Source organism: Salmo salar, chromosome 10 (genome assembly GCF_965601325.2).
Source record: "Salmo salar chromosome 10, fSalSal1, whole genome shotgun sequence".
In the NCBI taxonomy this organism is placed as follows: Eukaryota; Metazoa; Chordata; class Actinopteri; order Salmoniformes; family Salmonidae; genus Salmo; species Salmo salar.
Genome location: NC_138300.1, coordinates 55,546,259 through 55,567,838, shown reverse-complemented (window position 1 = coordinate 55,567,838; position 21,580 = coordinate 55,546,259).

The window sequence follows — 21,580 nt, the reverse complement described above, 5'->3', positions numbered from 1 at the left end:
CCCTTGTGAGACCATATGCTGGTGCGGTTGGCCCTGGGTTCCTCCTAAATGCAAGACAATGCTAGACCTCATGTGGCTGGAGTGTGTCAGCAGTTCCTGCAAGAGGAAGGCATTGATGCTATGGACTGGCCCGCCCGTTCCCCAGACCTGAATCCAATTGAGCACATCTGGGACATCATGTCTCGCTCCATCCACCAACGCCATGTTGCACCACAGACTGTCCAGGAGTTGGCGGATGCTTTAGTCCAGGTCTGGGAGGAGATCCCTCAGGAGACCATCCGCCACCTCATCAGGAGCATGCCCAGGCGTTGTAGGGAGGTCATACAGGCACGTGGAGGCCACACACTACTGAGCCTCATTTTGACTTGTTTTAAGGACATTACATCAAAGTTGGATCAGCCTGTAGTGTGGTTTTCCACTTTAATTTTGAGTGTGACTCCAAATCCAGACCTCCATGGGTTGATAAATTGGATTTCCATTGATTATTTTTGTGTGATTTTGTTGTCAGTACATTCAACTATGTAAAGAAAAAAGTATTTAATAAGATTATTTCTTTCATTCAGATCTAGGATGTGTTGTTTAAGTGTTCCCTTTATTTTTTTGAGCAGTATACTTGGATGTGTAGTGTCAGTGTTTGTTGCTGGCATATCTTGCCAATGAAAACATAATTCAAGTAATTGTGAATAGCAGTGGGTTTTGTAATGAATGAGCCATCTGATTCAATGAATGATGGAACTGAGTTTGACTTTTTTACCAAAATGTCATTTAAGGTGCTCCAAAGTGATTTACTATCATTCTTCATATAATTTATCTTTGTTTCATAGTATAGTTTTTTCTTCTTTTTATTCGGTTTAGTCACATGATTTCTCAATTTGCAGTACATTTGCCAATCGGTTGTGCAGCCAGACTTATTTCCCATTCCTTTTGCCTCATCCCTCTCGACCATAAAATTGTTCAATTGCTCATCAGTTTTTACAGTCATTGGTGCATAATTATTAGTAACTGGAATAATTTCATAAATGTGTGAAGTGCAGCGTCTCGTTAAACACCACAGACCAACAAATATTCTTTACAACGACAACATAGGAATCACTACGAAACATATTGTATGACCTCTCATGCACTATATTAGGCCCAGCCTTTGGAACTTTGGTTTTCCTAGATATGGCTACTATATTGTGATCCCTACATCCGACGGATTAGGATACTGCTTTAAAGCACATTTCTGCAGCATTAGTAAAGATGTGATTTTACATTTTAGTCATTTAGCAGACGCTCTTATACAGAGCGACTTACAGTCGTGAATGCAAACATTTCATACATTTTATTTCCGTACTGGTCCCCCGTGGGAATTGAACCCACAAACCTGGCGTTGCAAACACCATGCTCTACCAACTGAGCCACATGTGATCAATTCATGTTAACGATTTCATTCCTGTGCTGTTTGTAACTACCCTGGTAGGTTGACTGATAACCTGATCCAGGTTGCAGGCACTGGTTACAGTTTGAAGCTTTTTCTTGAGTGGGGCAGCTTGATGAAAGCCAGTCAATATTTAAATCACCAAGAAAATAGACCTCATAACAGGTCATAACAGATCCTAACAAGCCCTAACAGGTTGTAACAGGTGACAGATCCTAACAGGTCTAACGGGTTGTAACGGGTCGTAACAGATCCTAATCAAGAGCAAAGCAGCTCATCTATAGTGTGGTTGTACACCACACCAGTCATGGTGGTTATATAATGTGGACTTACATTACGGCCAGAGAAATCCTTCTACTTTCCATGGCATACAAGAGGTACTGTAAGCTAAGCATGAGTCATAGGTTGCTTCCCAAGTGGCACACAATTTCCATATAAAGTAGACAACTCTATGGTCCTTGCTTAAAAGTAGGGCACTATATTGGGAACAGGATGTAATTTGAGTCCAATGATACACTACTCAACACTGGCTAGTCAACAAGAAACGGACATAAAATCAGGTAGCATTGGAGAGAGCATGAGGGACCAATACTATGGACCTCCTTATGTCTGAACTTATGTGGGCGGCATCACAGTTCAATGACTTACCATAGACTTCAGGAGAGATGGACAGGACAGAGGATGGAGGGGGGAGGAGGGGGGGGGGGGCGAGGGATGGATGGATGGATGGAGGGAAGGAAGGGTTGAAAATAAGAGAGATGGACACGACAGAGACTAGTAAGTGAGGAGGGCGGGAAGGCGGAGGGAGCGGGTGAAAATCCTCCTCAGCCCAGGCTGACTCACAGCTTGTGGCAGTCACAAAGCAATCTACTGGCCAGGAGCACATTCACTTAGCAGGCAGCTTGACGATCCCAGCCCCTGTGATTTATTCATTGTATAGACGTGTTGCGAGGCTGTCGGAGTAAGTCAGGTTAGAATCATAATTAAAACTGTTAATCACAGATTCCTGTTTGTTCAGCACCCGTGTGAATTGAAAATTATTCAGCAATGCTGCCTTTCAGACAGGTAAGTCTGTACCGCGTTGCCTGTCTACCCAAAAGCATTAATATGAAGCAGAGATGGAAGAGTAACCCTCTCTGTGTACCGCGTTGACTGTCTACCCTGAAGCATTAATATGAAGCAGAGATGGAAGAGTAACCCTCTCTGTGTACCGCGTTGCCTGTCTACCCTGAAGCATTAATATGAAGCAGAGATGGAAGAGTAACCCTCTCTGTGTACCGCGTTGCCTGTCTACCCTGAAGCATTAATATGAAGCAGAGATGGAAGAGTAACCCTCTCTGTGTACCGCGTTGCCTGTCTACCCTGAAGCATTAATATGAAGCAGAGATGGAAGAGTAACCCTCTCTGTGTACCGCGTTGCCTGTCTACCCTGAAGCATGAAATATGAAGCAGAGATGGAAGAGTAAATATGTTTTTCTTATTTTTTTACACAACAAGCTTTTATGAATACCTTGGGGCCTGTCTTGATGATTTTATGAAGACCTTGGGGCCTGTCTTGGTGATTTTATGAAGACTTTGGGGCCTGTCTTGGTGATTTTATGAAGACCTTTGGGGCCTGTCTTGATGATTTTATGAAGACCTTTGGGGCCTGTCTTGGTGATTTTATGAAGACCTTTGGGCCCTGTCTTGGTGATTTTATGAAGACCTTTGGGGCCTGTCTTGGTGATTTTATGAAGACCTTGGGGCCTGTCTTGGTGATTTTATGAAGACCTTTGGGGCCTGTCTTGATGATTTTTTTCTCCCAAAAGATGTCCATTTAAAATCTTCAGTTACTTTATTTTAAGTCATTAGCTAGTTTTATGTTTTTATATTTTAATCATTATCTATGATCGTTATTTAGGCTGTTGACAAAAAGATTGCTTTCTGAAGACGCATCTAAGCCAACTGTACCAGGTAAATGTCTTGTATTTGCGATTGTTATCTATGATTGTTATTTATCTCATCTGTCAATTTCAGCCAAGTGTGTCAGAACTACTCTGCTAGGAAAATTAAAGATGACGGTAGCCTATATAACTTGAGAAGTGGGTCCTTTCTATACTACTATGGCTGACTTATAATCGCAGCACTCTCCTCAGTGTAACAGGGGAACTCTTTCCACACTATAGTTGACTTATAATCGCAGCACTCTCCTCAGTTTAACAAGGGAACTCTTCCACACTCCACTCTAGTGTCTTATACTTAAAACATTTCTGAGTGCCACTGATGCATGCCCTGATAAAGAGGGAAGGGAAAGACAGCTGCAAACATCCACTAACTCGAGTTGTCAGTGGACTGAAGGATGTTGTGACTGGGATATGAGCTGTGTGTGTGTGTGTGTGTGTGTGTGTGTGTGTGTGTGTGTGTGTGTGTGTGTGTGTGTGTGTTTTAGTGTGGCCAGTTTATTAGCTACACCCATTTGGTACCGGGTCAGACCCCCCCCCCCTTTGCCTCCAGAACAGCCTGAATTATTTGGGGCATGGAAACGTTGCTCAATTGGTATCAAAAGACCTAACGTGTGCCAGGTAAACATTCCCCACACCATTACACCACCGGCCACCAGCGTGTACCGTTGACACCAGGCAGGATGTGGTTATGGACTAACGCGGCTTATGTCAAATCAGCATGACACAACAGGAACTGGGATTCGTCGGACCAAGGCGATGTTTATCCACTCCTCAGTTGTCCGGTGTTTGCACGCTCACTGGAGCCGCTTCTTCTTGTTTTTCACTAATAGGAGTGGTTGTCTGCTGCAACAGCCCATCCGTGACAAGGAGGTCCGTTCCGAGATGCTGTTCTGCACTGCGCCGTTATTTGTCTGTTTGTGGCCCACCTGTTAGCTTGCACGATTCTTGCCATTCTCCTTCGACCTCACATCAATGAGCTGTTTTCACCCACAGGACTACACACTGACTGGATGTTTTTTTGTTTGTCGCACCATTCTCTGTAAACCCTAGACATTGTCATCCGTGAAAAACCCAGGAGACCGGGCATTTCTTAGATACAGGAACTGGTGCGCCTGGCACCGACGATCATACCACGCTCAAAGTCGCTTAGGTCACTCGTTTTGCCTATTCTAGCGTTCAATCAAACGGTAACTGAATTCCTCAGTGCCTGTCTGCCTGCTTTATATAGCAAGCCATGGCCAAGTGACTCACTGTTTGTAGGAGCAAACTATTTTCATGAACGGGGTGGTGTACCCTATTAAACTGACCACTGAGTGTATGACTGGGGTATATTTTCTGTCCTAAAAATAAGATGCCATATTACTCTAAATACACATTTCAGATTTGTATGAGTGTGGGTGGCAGACAGGCCAGGGTGTAAGGGTGGTTTGGTAAAGTAGGGGTTACTTTTTATCCCAAAAAAGGCTACAGACCTGCTCAATCCACAGCAGCGAAAGAGAGAGAGAGAGAGAGGCAGAGAAAATGAGACAGACTGACAGACAGACAGACAGAGACCGTCTCTGGGATCTTCAGAGGGCCCAGGAGAGCCAGGGCTGTGAAACACGAATAGTTTAGGCACCTCCAGCTGTGTGGACCCTATTAAAACTAAGAGACAACCAGCAGGTAGTCAATCTACAGACCCCTGGGGGACCCTTTGATATCTGTCAGAACTCAGTTACCTCCAAAATATGATGGATAACATGATACACAACTTTGACTACAGCTCACCCAGTAACCCTACAAAAGGTAGATAGGTCTATTCACTGAGCATTTTTTGTTGTCAGTATTCTGTTTGATTGTTTTTTCATTTTCAACCCTGGTGATTTTTTTTTTTCTCCATCTGCACGACATTAATCAAAAATGTCACCTTGCTCATTTGATCACATTTCTATTCTCAACCGCCTAGCTACATCCCTTTTGGAATCCTTCCCTAAATCACACATGCTGATATTCAAAATGTCCGTAGAATGCTCTCCTCTCAATAACACGCAACCCCCTCCTCACTTCCAGTCCCTAATCCATTCTTTCAAAACAGCTCACCAATTTCATCAAGTCATATGTGATGAGTGCACTAAACAGCTGAAGCTTACAACTTAAACCAGACTCAAGGGATAGAATTAAGCCACACTGGCTCCCAAATGAATTACACAATAGGTTACTGAGCACTGTGCATTTGTCTCAGAGCAGAGAGGCAGTCCGTGCCAAGCTTTAGAATTTTAACACTAGACTAGTAAGCTTTAGTGTTATCAATCAATCATTAAATCAAATCAATTGAATGTTACTCATCACATGCTTGGTAAACAACTGGTGTGGACTAACAGTGAAAAGCTGACTTACAGTCCATTCCCAACTTATTTATTTATCAGAAATTTTGCAAGATGAAATCTATTGAGATGCACCATCTGTGTCCAAATGTGTCCGAATGGAAGAAAAAAAAAAAAAAAACGATACTTTAGCAAGAATAATAGGGCAACTACAGTCTAATAATAATAACAATGAACTAATAATAATACAAATAAACATCCATTAACATCAAAAACGTACAATGACTAATACAACTAATAAAACTACTGCTACAATTACTAATACAACTAATAAAACTACTGCTACAATTACCAATACAACTAATAAAACTACTGCTACAACTACTAATACAACTAATAAAACTACTACTACAACTACTAATACAACTAATAAAACTACTACTACAACTACTAGTAAACCTAATAAAAATACTACTATAACTACTAATACAACTAATAAAACTACTGCTACAACTACTAATACAACTACTGATACAACTAATAAAACTACTGCTACAACTACTAATACAACTACTGCTACAACTAAAAATACAATTAATACAACTACAACTACGAATACAACTAATACAACTACTGCTACAACTACTAATACAACTAATAAAACTACTGCTACAACTACTAATACAATTAATACAACTACTGCTACAACTAAAAATACAATTTATACAACTACTGCTACAACTACTAATACAACTACTGATACAACTAATAAAACTACTGCTACAACTACTAATACAACTACTGATACAACTAATAAAACTACTGCTGCAACTACTAATACAACTACTGCTACAACTAAAAATACAATTAATACAACTACAACTACGAATAAATCAAATTTCAAATCAAATCAAATTTATTTATATAGCCCTTCGTACATCAGCTGATATCTCAAAGTGCTGTACAGAAACCCAGCCTAAAACCCCAAACAGAAAGCAATGCATGTGAAAGAAGCACGAATACAACTAATACAACTACTGCTACAACTACGAATACAACTAATACAACTACTGCTACAACTACGAATACAACTAATACAACTACTGCTTCAACTACGAATACAACTAATACAACTACTGCTTCAACTACGAATACAACTAATACAACTACTGCTACAACTACTAATACAACTAATAAAACTACTGCTACAACTACTAATACAACTACTGCTACAACTAAAAATACAATTAATACAACTACAACTACGAATACAACTAATGCAACTACTGCTACAAATACGAATACAACTAATACAACTACTGCTACAACTACGAATACAACTAATACAACTACTGCTACAACTACGAATACAACTAATACAACTACTGCTACAACTACTAATACAATTAATACAACTACTGCTACAACTAACAATACAACTAATAAAACTACTGCTACAACTACTAATACAACTAATAAAAACTACTGCTACAATTAGTAATTCAACTACTGCTACAACTACTGCTACAACTAATACAACAACTACTAATACAACTAATAAAACTACTGCTACAACTACTGCTAAAACGAATACAACTACTACTACAACTACTGATACAACTAATAAAACTACTGCTACAACTACTAATACAACTAATAAAACTACTGCTACAATTACTAATACAACTACTGCTACAACTAAAAATAAAATGAATACAACTACTGCCACAACTACGAATACAACTAATAAAACTTATGCTAGAACTACTAATACAACTGATAAAAACTACTGCTACAACTACGAATACAACTAATAAAACTTATGCTAGAACTACTAATACAACTGATAAAAACTACTGCTACAACAACTAATACAACTAATAAAAACTACTGTTACAACTACTAATACAACTAATAAAGCTACTGCTACAACTACTAATACAATTAATACAACAACTAATAAAACTACAACTACAACTACTGATACAACTAATAAAACTACTGCTACAACTACTAATTCAACTACTGCTACAACTAAAAATACAATTAATACAACTACAACTACGAATACAACTAATACAACTACTGCTACAACTATGAATACAACTAATACAACTACTGCTACAACTACGAATACAACTAATACAACTACTGCTACAACTATGAATACAACTAATACAACTACTGCTACAACTACGAATACAACTAATACAACTACTGCTACAACTACGAATACAACTAATACAACTACTGCTACAACTACTAATACAACTACTGCTACAACTACGAATACAACTAATACAACTACTGCTTCAACTACTAATACAACTAATACAACTAATACAACTACTGCTACAACTACTAATACAACTAATAAAACTACTGCTACAATTACTAATACAACTACTGCTACAACTAAAAATAAAATGAATACAACTACTGCTACAACTACGAATACAACTAATAAAACTTATGCTAGAACTACTAATACAACTGATAAAAACTAATGCTACAACTACTAATACAACTCAGAAAAACTACTGCTACAACAACTAATACAACTAATAAAAACTACTGTTACAACTACTAATACAACTAATAAAGCTACTGCTACAACTACTAATACAATTAATACAACAACTAATAAAACTACAACTACAACTACTGATACAACTAATAAAACTACTGCTACAACTACTAATTCAACTACTGCTACAACTAAAAATACAATTAATACAACTACAACTACGAATACAACTAATACAACTACTGCTACAACTACTGCTACAACTAATACAACTACTGCTACAACTACGAATACAACTAATACAACTACTGCTACAACTACGAATACAACTAATACAACTACTGCTACAACTACGAATACAACTAATACAACTACTGCTACAACTACGAATACAACTAATACAACTACTGCTACAACTACGAATACAACTAATAAAACTACTGCTACAACTACTAATACAACTACTGCTACAACTACTGCATACAACTACTAATACAACTACTGCTACAACTACGAATACAACTAATACAACTATGAATACAACTACGAATACAACTAATACAACTACTGCTTCAACTACTAATACAACTAATACAACTACTGCTACAACTACGAATACAACTAATAAAACTACTGCTACAACAACTAATACAACTAATAAAACTACTGCTACAACTACTAATACAACTAATAAAAACTACTGCTACAATTACTAATTCAACTACTGCTACAACTAAAAATACAACTAATACATCTACTGCTACAACTACTAATACAACTGATAAAAACTACAGCTACAACTACTAAAACAACTAATAAAACTAAGGCTACAACTACTAAAACAAGTAATGGAAACAACTGCTACAACATCTAATACAACTAATAAAACTACTGCTACAACTACTAATACACCTAATAAAACTACTCCTACAACTACTAAAACAACTAATAAAACTACTGCTACAACTACTAAAACAACTAATAAAACTACTGCTACAACTACTAAAACAACTAATAAAACTACTGCTACAACTACTAATACACCTAATAAAACTACTGCTACAACTACTAATACAACTAATAAAACTACTGCTACAACTACTAAAACAACTAATAAATCTTCTGCTAAAACTACTGATACAACGAATAAAACTTAGTACCTATAATATATACATACATATTTAAAAATATCTTCAAAATAGTTAAAAATACAAACAGTTTGTTCTTAACATTTGAAAAAGGTATTTCTTAAATTGACGGTGTGATTTCAATGCCATGATTTCTATGGGTAAATGATTTCAGTCAGTTGGGCCTTTGTATCTAAAAGATCTTACTCCAACTTCATGATATATCCTTGGAATGTGTAATTGCTGTTCTTATCGAAAGGAGTAGTGTGAGTCTTGTGAAGTTAGGTGTTCCTTAATATATACAGGGGGAAAAAATCTAAATTGATACATTTAAAAAGAGAGTGGTACCAATGCAGTTGTCTTCTGTTTGGGAGTGACATTGTCTTATAATGGCACCCAATAATGAATATGCAACGATTGTTATAAATGACACCTAATTCGTAAAATAAGGTCTTGGTTGTGTTTTGATAGATGTCACCACAGTCTAGGACAGGAAGCAGCAGTTGGGTTACTAAGGTCTTTCTAACGGATACAGTAAAAAAAATGTGGATCTGTACAGTTGCCCAAGCTTATAGTTAATTGTTTTTCTATTATAATCAATATGCTTTCCAAAAGATAATTCATAATCTATCCTCAAATCTAGAAATGTCAAACAATCAACTGTCATGACGTTGGCCTGTGGGTAAGGTTTATGACCCCCCCCCCCATAAATACCTTTCTCCCTTCCCCTCTCTTACTGAATAGCCTGTGTTAAATATAGAGAGTCTGGGAACATCAAACAAATGGGGAAAGGTACCACATATTTTGTTAATAAAACCAGTTGGAAATATGCTTGGGAACGTAATGAGTATGTATGTCAGTTCGGTTGTCATCTGAGACATTATGACTGATGACAGGACGACATAAACTGTATCTGAGAAAGTATACACCCTCTAGTTATCAGAGTCACATGGAATTGTTATGCAATTGAAATGTTTGATATTGAAAATGTTTGTTAGGAGATTAAATGTAATTTTAGCTTCCGAATGAGAGATTTGGGTTTTCATAAGGAAAGTGCCCTGCTCGATCAGTAACCCAACCCTGTGAAGAGACAGGGGTTATAAACGATGAAACACCTCCCTCCCCCTCTCCACTATATAATCCTTTGACGAAAAGATAACCACGTGGTTCCAGTACGGGAGGTCTGCAGCCTCTACGTTAGAAGGACACACATGTCAAGGACAGAACTAAGCCAACCTCGGCGTGAGCTTTGGTGGCGAATGGTATGAACTTTGAGCTTATTCACTACAGAAGTGCTACTTCCTAGCCGTTGAGTTAGCAGCGGCCGCTGCTTACGTGGGCTAGGAAAGGACGGACGACGGATCCAGTCTAACAACCAGACGAAGATACCACCACGCATCCAATCGACCACCATTGACATTCTTCCGGCCAGGAAGATCTGTTGGCCAACCCGGCCAGCATCTACGACCAATCTACCGAAGCGCAGCTCAGAGTAAATATTTATTGCATTTTCCTTTTCCAAATGGGCGGTAATTTAGAATGCATAAGATAATGTATTTACGATAGCATAGCTGCTGTTTCTCTGTTCCTAAATCTTCCCGCTCTTTCATTCAAGCCCAACCCCCTTTCCTTTGTGTAACCAGCCGTCATATCTGTTCCGTCTACCGGGACGTTTTCTGTATGACATCATTGTATTCTGTGTATTTGTAATTCTGTGTGATTAGTTAGGTATTTAGTAAATAAATAATTAAATGATTCAACTTGTTAGCCAGGGTTCGTGAAGATAGCCTAGAACTTACAACTTTCATTATGAGACTGAAAATAAAACAAGGGTTAATATTGACTGCTATCGATGTAAAATATTACAAAGTATTTTAAGAGTTTATTCGGAAGATAACGGCTCTATAAACGTTCTTCCGTGGTGCCCCGACTTTCTAGTTAATTACATTTACATGATTAGCTTAATCAGGTAATATTAATTACAGAGAAATCATTTTATAAGTTAGCATGTCATATCACTTAATCCGGCATAGCCAAAGACACGACACAACACTTTCAAGCATTGTTCCATCACTCCAGATGTGGAGTTTATTATTGACTGCATACCAAACAGCGTGATATAGGACTGTTTTTATTTCATTTAAAACCAAATAATTTGCTAAAATCATCTTCGAGATTTGCTTGTATATTTGAACCTGATGTATAGAGCACTGTATCATCAGTGTATTCGTGAATGTGCATTCTGACACATTAGAGGCAATTCATTTATGAATATAGAGAGTAGAAGGGGGTCCAATACTGAGCCTTGAGGTACACCTCTACTGAGTCCAAGAAGCTCTTATTTATGTCCTATGAAAACACATTGTTTTCTATTGCTAAGATATGCATGGAACCAGTTTAGTTTTCCTAGTGATATAGAATGATTGACTAAATCAAATTCTTTTGATAAATGAATGAAGATGGCACCAGTTAGTTTGCCTTGTCAGATGAAGGATTTATGGCACAAGTTAGTTTGCTTTGGTCAGATGAAGGATTTATGGCACCAGTTAGTTTGCCTTGGTTAGATCAAGGATTTACGGCACCAGTTAGTTTGCCTTGGTCAGATGAAGGATTTATGGCACCAGTTAGTTTGCCTTGGTCAGATGAAGGATTTACGGCACCAGGTAGTTTGCCTTGGTGAGATGAAGGATTTATGGCACCAGTTAGTTTGCCTTGGTCAGATGAAGGATTTACGGCACCAGTTAGTTTGCCTTGGTGAGATTAAGGATTTATGGCACCAGTTAGTTTGCCTTGGTGAGATGAAGGATTTATGACACCAGTTAGTTTGCCTTGGTGAGATGAAGGATTTATACCATTTGTAAGTTTCTAATGCTGTAGTGATATAACAGTTTTGTCTAAATCCAGATTGAAAGGGTGAAATTAAATGTATCTAGGTAGTGATACATTTGGGAATGTATTAATTTCTCAATGATTTTTGCTATTGAATAGATTACTGCTATAGGTCTATAGTTATTTGGGTCTAAGGAGTTTCCACCTTTATGAAGAGGGGTGACTCGGGCTCATTTCCATCCAAAAGGTATTTAGCCAGTCGTTAAAGACATGTTGAATAGATCTGTTAGAAGACACATTCTAACATTACCAGACCAATGTATAAATGCGGGTTCCAGTCCATCTAGACCTGCTCCTTAGTTGATATTGATCTCATTGAGGAGAGGCAGTAGATCAGTTGTTTTTAATCTTTCTAAAGTTAAATATCTGATTTGGGGTGTTGACCTCCATATACAGTATACCCAGAATTGATGGAGTTGTGGGTAATATTATTTGAGGTTCCAAGTGAGCTACTAAATGAGAAATTATGATTAAAAACATTAGCTATATCTGCTGGCTCTTGAATGACATGGTCATTTAGGATTATTTGCTGATTTAAGTTGATTATTTGACCTATGTTAAAAGGTCCTTTGTGTATTTCCAGAACTGCTGTGGATCTTTTAAAGTATTTGTAAGACTATCCCATATAGAAGGATTACATTTTCTATAGGACTCCCAATCAGTTGGTTCTTTGGTTCTACGGTACTTAGCCCAAGCTTTATCCCTTTCTCTGTACAGATGTATTAAATCACAGCTAACCCAGGGCAGGTGACAGCCCTTAACTTTTACTGTTCTCCAAGGTGCATCTTTATCACATACCTCTGTGAAATCAGTGGGAAAGTAATCCCATGCACTATGGGCTGTTGGGATTAGTTGAAATCTTTGCTAGTTGGATATCAAGTCGTCAATGAAAGAATCAATATTGAAATGTATACATTGTCTTAAATTAATCAATGTGTTGTGGTGCTTTAGCCTAGTGGTTAGAGCGTTGGGCAGGTAGCCTAGTGGTTAGAGCGTCGGGCCAGTAACCAAAAGGTTGCTGGATCGAATCCCCGAGCTGACAAGGTAAAAATCCGTTAACCCACTGTTCCCCGTTAGGCCATCATTGTCTAGTTAAATAAAGGTAAAATACACTTATTTTTAATTACAAACAGAGTAGATGATGGAAAGATCACTGAAACAGTCAGGAAGGACACCTGAATTTATAATCCTGTCAGGACGTGTCACCAAGAGCCAATTCAGCAAAGTCCCATTATGAATTTGTGGATTACCTCTCGTTGGTTCTTTGATTAATTGAGTAACATAAATATTTTCAACTGTTTTTCTATCCTTAGCAAAGGATTTATCTAGCCAATTCTTGTTAAAGTCATCCTAAATAATCCATTCATTTGACCAATGCATTGAATTTACAGTGGTGATAATATTGTTTATGGCGTCTACTGGGGCATTGGGTGGTTTTTCAATTTGACCAATCATCAACGACTTGTTCTCGTGTAGAGTTATTTAAAACAAATAAACCGTCAACATCTACAGGGGGAATCTCAGGTGAAATCTTCATAGACAGTCATTTATTGAGGACATAGGTTGCTACTCCCGCACCTCGAGTGCACCTATCAATTCTATATCATATCTAACCCTGGATTTTTAACTCAGTGTCTGAAATGTTTCTATTCAACCATGTCTCTGAAAATATTAATATTTGAGGTTTATGAGTAGCTACTAATGCACTGAGCATGTATATTTTGGGTAGCAGACTATGAATGATTAGATGTATAATTTTGAAGGCTTTAGTATCTGTTATTCTATCTGGACTAGACATGAGTAAATAATAATGAATAAAACTAAATGAATTACATCCCTCCATTCCAGATAATGTTCAGAAGGTGTCATATCTGATTAAGTTCAGATGCTGCTGGGTTTTTGCAGGCCCTGCGTGTTTATCTCAGTAATGCTCTCTGGCTGAGCTCCTGGGATTCTCTCAGTGGACTGTTCTGGAGCTCTGTTGTAGTTCTGTTGGATGGGACCTGTGGGTGCTTCCCTGGATGTTACTGTAGCACAACTGTCCCTCTGGGTAGATGGCTGGAGTTTACCCTGGATGTTACTGTAGCATAACTGTCTCTCTGGGAAGATGGATGGGGTTTACCCTGGATGTTACTGTAGCATAAATGTCTCTCTGGGATGATGGCTGGGGTTTACCCTGGATGTTACTGTAGCATAACTGTCTCTCTGGGAAGATGGATGGGGTTTACCCTGGATGTTACTGTAGCATAAATGTCTCTCTGGGATGATGGCTGGGGTTGACCCTGGATGATACTGTAGCATAACTGTCCCTCTGGGTAGATGGCTGCTTGTATTGTCGAGGGGTATGTGTGTTGCCTTGGCTTGGAGTCCCTTTGAGGTTGTTGGTGGTTGTTTTTTTTGGTCTTCTGATGTCAGTGTGGTTGTGACCTTCTGTCCAAAGCGGTGTCCTTCAGAACCTTTGCAAAGGCGCTCATCCCTTCTCTGTTGATGTGGAACTGGTCAGAGAGTTGGTCATGGGAAATGTACTTATGATGTGCAATGTGCACATTCTGAATTGGAGCAAAGTTACCAGACATTTCAGCATTTAACCTGCAAATGACTCTCTGATGTATATCTGTTCTGGGTAGAAGAGTGGAGATGATGACTCTCTGATGTATATCTGTTCTGGGTAGAAGAGTGGAGATTATGATCTTACCTGTGGGGTAGGCCTACGTGGCTGTTATAGCCACCTGGGTCAGAGCCTATAGCCATCTGTATCAGAGCCTATAGCCACCTGGGTCAGAGCCTATAGCCACCTGGGTCAGAGCCTATAGCCACCTGGGTCAGAGCCTATAGCCACCTGGTCAGAGCCTATAGCCACCTGGGTCAGAGCCTACAGCCACCTTGCCTGTGCTGAGCTCATTCCTCCTTGTGTGGAGGATTATGTGGGTCGGAGCTCTGCCAGTAATCCAAGGACAGACTGCATAGTTCCTCACTCTTCTCCTTGGGAAGAGCTGTCTTCCATCAAGGTATTTTCTGTTGGAGTAATACAGGATGACAATGTTGTCCTCTGACTGCTGCTCTGGCTGTGTGCTGCTGTTGTAGGGTGGTGTCTGGAGTGGATCTCTTCATCTCCTCCAGCTGTCTCTCCAGGGACTGGCTGTGCTGCTCTCTCCAGATGAGTTACTCTTTCATGCGGTTCAGCTCCATTCGTAGATCCTGGTTTGCCTCTTCAATGTGCCTTACAGCACAGCACATCTGTTGTATCTCTGCTGTCAACTGGTTTCAGGTCTGTGGGTCAGGTCTGGTCTGGTTGCTGGAGATGCTGGAGGTGGTATTTTCATTGAACACGGTATAGTGTCTCTGTTGTTCAGCCAGGCTGTCTTTCAGAGCGTTAACTCTGGGGCAGTAGCGGGAATGAGGAGTTGGGGTGGGGTACATAGTTGTTGTTTCTGATGTTGACACATCTTCACGGGTTGCCTTCACCTCTGGCTCCTCCTGTTTAAAGCGCTCTGTGGCCGCTTTTAGTGTTGGGGACCTCCTTTGGAACCCCTCCAGGTTGCTCTCAGGATCCTGGACCATTCTTGTTCCATTGTTATAAACTGTTAACTTCAGTCCTTCTTCTTCCTCTTCTTCCTCTTCTCCCTCCACAGTGATCTGTCAACCTTTGCAGATGCCACCCTTCCTGGTATAGGGCAGGGCAGCAGTGATGGCAGAGTGCTAGGCTGTAGGGTGTGGGGTGAAGAAGAGCTGGTTGCAATCTCATTCTCCTCTCTTCACGTCCACTGAAATCAGTCATGAGGGTCTCTGGGTTGTCCCTTGGGATCTTTGAATTGATTCTTTACTTTGGTTGTTGTAATATCTTTAGGGTATTCCATTTCAACCCCCTTGTTTTTATTTTAAAAATATATACCTGGGCCTGCATGGTTTGCTGTTGTCCAATCAGTATTGGATAGAAGGTCGCGGCACCACCCGCCTGTGGGAAAAATAACCAGTTGTTATCGAAAAGCTACGGCTACTCCATTGGCTCACAGCAAAAAACTTGACCCTTTTCAAAATACATTTTCTTGTTGTCTGCTTGTTTTAATCAATTACAAAACTAAATTTAAGAAAAGTATAACATGTCTAAAGATTGTTTCAACATTGCCTGCTCCTTAGCGTTCTCCCTACTTAGAGAAATATATTACTCTATGCCTTCTACAATATATATTTTTTTTCATGACGGTGCTGGCAGCCACGAGTGCGTGCTAGCCAGCTAACGACCGGAACATTAAGCTAGCCAAGACCAAAAAGGCAAACAAACAGACTATACGGCTACAAGTATTGAGTGGAGTTACAGACTATACTAAACAATTTAAATGTCTTACCTGTGATGAAATGTTTTCCACACCCATAGCTACGTGTAGCCACCGGGTCCCAACATTTCCCACGCCAAATAGCCTGAAGCCACAGGGCTCTTCTCGAAGCCTTTATTTCCTTATGTGGGAGTATTGTGAACCGTAGGTCAAGATTTTTGACTTGGTTACATGTACATTGAACAACACAGCAGCTTTTCGGCATGATTCGTTATTTCTGTATAACACAAACAAGATCAACGACGGGGTTGGCTCTTTTACAATGGTCAATTGGAAAGAATGTTTGTTTTCCACAATTTGTGGGCATGGTTGAAGAGATTCCTTACTACGTGAATAATAAGGAGAATTGCGTGGTCCTTCATTATGACATCAGCATGTGCTCAGCATGTGTTACGAGCTTGTTTTTTTATTTGAAAATGCTAATACCACGTTCGCTTCTATTTTTTTCAGTCTTATGGCTTGAGGGTAGAAGCTGTTCAGGGTCCTGTTGGTTCCAGACAGAGAGCGACTATGACTTGAGTGGTTGGTGTCTTAGAACATTTTTAGCGCCATTCCTCTGACACCGCCTGGTATAGAGGTCCTGAATGGCAGGGAGCTCGGCCCCAGTGATGTACTGGGCTGTACACACTACCCTCTGTAGTGCCTTGCCTTGCAATTGCCATAGCGAGCAGTGATGCAGCCAGTCAAGACGCTCTCGATCGTGCAGCTGTAAACCTTTGAGGATCGGAAGACTAGACACTGGACTAGAGAGTAAACCTTTGAGCATCAGAGGGCACGACACTGGACCAGAGAGTAGACCTTCGAGGATCAGAGGACTAGACACTAGACCAGAGGGTAGAACTTTGAGGATCAGAGGGTAGACCTTCAAGGATCAGAGGACTAGACACTAGACCAGAGAGTAGACCTTCGAGGATCAGAGGACTAGACACTAGACCAGAGGGTAGATCTTTGAGGATCGGAGGACTAGACACAAAACCAGAGAGTAGATCTTTGATGATCGAAGGACTTTAAACTGTAGAAATAGCATGCATAGATTGTATTTGAGTCTATGAGTTTAACCATCCAGCTAACGAGGGATTTCTAATCCTGTTATATGTGTTCTGCAGTGTATATATACCATAAGACCAGAGAATGATCAATCTAACCACCGAGACCTAAAATACTTTACTTTGTAATCAATGAGAGGTCATTCCCCTATAGACTTTAGAGTCTGAAATTGACCCAAAAACGCAAGGGGAAAAGAAATGAGCAAACTCTGCAGTTTTAAAAGTCTGTGCAGGTGTTTGAGGTGTGAAGTCAGGGCATTTGTCTGCGTAATTACTAAAAGGACGAGCCAAGGGTTTCACATACAAATGCTACCTTCCACCAAACTAATTTGTTCTCGTTAATTTTCCCAATAGTGCCAGGGCCAAGGCGTTTCATTTGGTGAGAAAGCAAGAGTCAAGAGAAGTACTATGGACAGTGATTAGTTTCCCTATTCTCATAACAAGCGCTCTCACTATGGATGGTGATTAGTTTCCCTATTCTCATAACAAGCCCTCTCACTATGGATGGTGATTAGTTCCCTATTCTGATAACAAGCCCTCTCACTATGGATGGTGATTAGTTTCCCTATTCTGATAACAAGCCCTCTCACTATGGATGGTGATTAGTTTCCCTATTCTGACAACAAGCCCTCTCGGAGAGGGTGTAAGTGTTGGTCATCTAGGTTTGGACAGTATCCAGATGTTCATATTGTCATACCGTCCTTCTCTCATCCCGGGATTTACAGTATTTCCGGCATAGCACACAAGGGGGCACTAAAATGCAAGAAAACCCCATTGGACCTCGATTACCAGAATGCTAACAAAATTAGCACAAACTAATAGCGAAGACAGGCAAATCCAGCTCATTAAGTTATTGTGCAAATGAACAAAGTTGTGATGCATGCTTTTCTGAAGGATGAGTGAGGGGAGAAGAACGAAGGAGAAGCAAAATGCTAGTAGAAAGCACAGGGACAAAATGGCAGCTCTACAGATAACTCATCCAGAGCTCTTTGACTTCTGGCAGAAGGCCATTATAAGATATCTGAAGGCAATTATTTAGTAATGAATTGCATACAAGTGTAACTTCATTACCTCATGTGCACTGCACAACAGAGACTCGCCGATAGATATAAAACACTATGGACTGTAACGATGTGCGCTGAGAGTCAGCTGAGGCATGAAAGCCTGAGGCATGAAAGCCTGTAGCGGCTCCCAGACCCGACGTCATTCAACCTGACACAAAAACGACAAAAAACACTCCCTGATGCTTCCCTTAGGTGAGGCATCATTCTGTAACGATGTGCGCTGAGAGTCAGGAAGCAAGTTCAGGGAGTGAGTGTTTTTAATAAAGTAAATGGAACATAATACAAAACAAGAAACACTAACAGCACACAGACAGGAAACAGAAACAATGACGCCTGGATAAGGAACCAAAGGGAGTGACATATATAGGGCAGGTAATCAAGGAAGTGATGGAGTCCAGGTGAGTGATGACGTGCAGGTGCATGTAACGATGGTGACAGGTGTGCGTCATAACGAGCATCCTGGTGACCTAGAGGCCGGAGAGGGAGCACACGTGACATGGACTCACTAGCTCCCGCCGTCTCCAGTTGTGTTATTCACAAACAAACACGTGACTGGGGAACTGCAGTAAGATTCAAAATGTAAAATAATGTGACAGGTGAAATTAAATTAACATAATGCACAAGTTGACTGCAGGTATTAACTTAAAAACCGATCTACATATATTCCAATTTATTGAAAAACTTGAAATAAATTGTTTTGATGTTATTGACAATATTGAAAACTATCCAGTTGCTTTTTCCAAAGACCCCAGTACACGGTATCTACGGTATACCGCCCAAGCCTATGGTAATCATCATTATTATGCTTTCATAATGGTCCTTGTAGAGTGTAACATTGGTCATTGTAAAATTGTGATGTTTTTTTTAGATGGCTAGCTTTCTCTCTGGTCATGAACCTTTTGCCTGGCTGATGTACCTGTCCTTAGTCCCTAAGAAGTGGTGGATCTTGTTTGTCTCCATGATAGTCCCTTTAGTCCCCATGACAGTCCCTTTAGTATCCATGACAGTCCATCTTGTTTGTCCCCATGATAGTCCCTTTAGTCCCCATGTTAGTCCGTTTAGTCCCCATGGAAAGATGAGACTCACGAACACGACGGTCTTCTCCGTTTTGCTCTACGTACCCCACAAGCACATTGGGACTCGTCTGAAGTCGATACAACCGATCTGCCAACTTCTGTCTGTAGCGTCCGAACAGTTTGGGCTACACACTAATATGACCCCCGTACGTACATGTTGTTTTGCTCTAGGATGCCCACAGGCCTCACAAGACTTGTCTCAAGGTACCCCGGTACCAGTTGAAAAAAAATGTATGGAAGTATATAGTGCCTTCGGAAAGTATTCAGACCTCTTGACTTTTTCCATATTTGATTATGTTACAGCCTTATTCTAAAATATATTTTGAAAGATTCCCTCATCTACACACAGTACCCCATAATGACAAAATAGAAAGAGCTTTTTAGAAATTGTTGCTAATTAATATATTTTTTTAAATATCACATTTACATACGTTTTCAGACCCTTTACACAGTACTTTGTTGAATTACCTTTGGCAGCGATTACAGCATTGAGTTTTCATGGGTATGACGCTACAACCTTGGCAGACCTGTATTTGGGGAGTTTCTCCCTTTCTTCTCTGCAGATCCTCTCAAGCTCTGTCAGGTTCGATGGGGATTGCTGAACAGCTATTTTCAGGTCTCTCCAGAGATGTTCGATCAGGTTCAAGTCCGGGCTCTGGCTGGGCCACTCAAGGACATTCAGAGGCTTGTCCCGAAGGCACTCCTGCGTTGTCTGGTTGTGTGCTTAGGGTCGTTGTCCTGTAGGAAGGTGAACCTTCGCCCCAGTCTGAGGTCCTGAGCGCTCTAGAGCAAGTTTCCATCAAGGATCTCTATACTTTGCTCCATTCATCTTTCCCTCGATCCTAACTAGTCTCCCAGTCCCTGCCGCTGAAAAACATCCTTGCTGCCACCACCATGCCTCACCGTAAGGATTGTGCCAGGTTTCCTCCAGACGTGATGCTTGGCATTCAGGCCAAAGTGTTCAATCTTGGTTACATCAGACCAGAGAATCTTGTTTCTCATTGTCTGAGAGTCTTTAGGTGCCATTAGGCAAACTGCAAGCGGGCTGTCATGTGCCTCTTAATGATGAGTGGCTTCTGTCTAGCCATTTGGTGGAGTGCTGCAGTGATAGTTGTCCTTCTTGAAAGTTCTCCCATCTCCACACAGGAACTCTAAAGCTCTGTCAGAGTGACCATCGGGTTCTTGTTCACCTCCCTGACCAAGGCCCTTCTCCCCTGATTGCTCAGTTTGGCCGGGCGGCCAGCTGTAGGTAGAGTCTTGGTGGTTCCAAACTTCTTCCATTTAAGAATGATGGAGGCCACTGGGGACCTTCAATGATGCTGACATTTTTTGGTACCCTTCCTCAGATCTGTGCCTCGACCCAATCCTGTCTCGGATATCTACAGACAATTCCTTCGACCTCATGGATTGGTTTTTGCTCTGACATGCACTGTCAACTGTGGGACCTTATATAGTAAGGTGTGGTATTGGAGGGCCAGAAGAAGGCACCCTTTCCTCTGGTCTAAAAAAAATATCTCAATGCCCCAGGGCAGTGATTGGGGACATTGCCCTGTATAGGGTACATTAAACGGGTGCCCTGACTCTTTGTGGTCACTAAAGATCCCATGGCACTTATCGTAAGAGTAGGGGTGTTAACCCCCGGTGTCTTGACTAAATTCCCAATGTGGCCCTCATACCATCATGGCCACCTAATCATCCCCAGTTTACAATTGGCTCATTCATCCCCCCTCCTCTCCCCTGTAACTATTCCCCAGGTCGTTGCTGTAAATGAGAATGTGTTCTCAGTCATCTTACCTGGTAAAATAAGGGTTAAATAAAATAAAAGCAGTAAGGCCACAAAAATGTGTCATA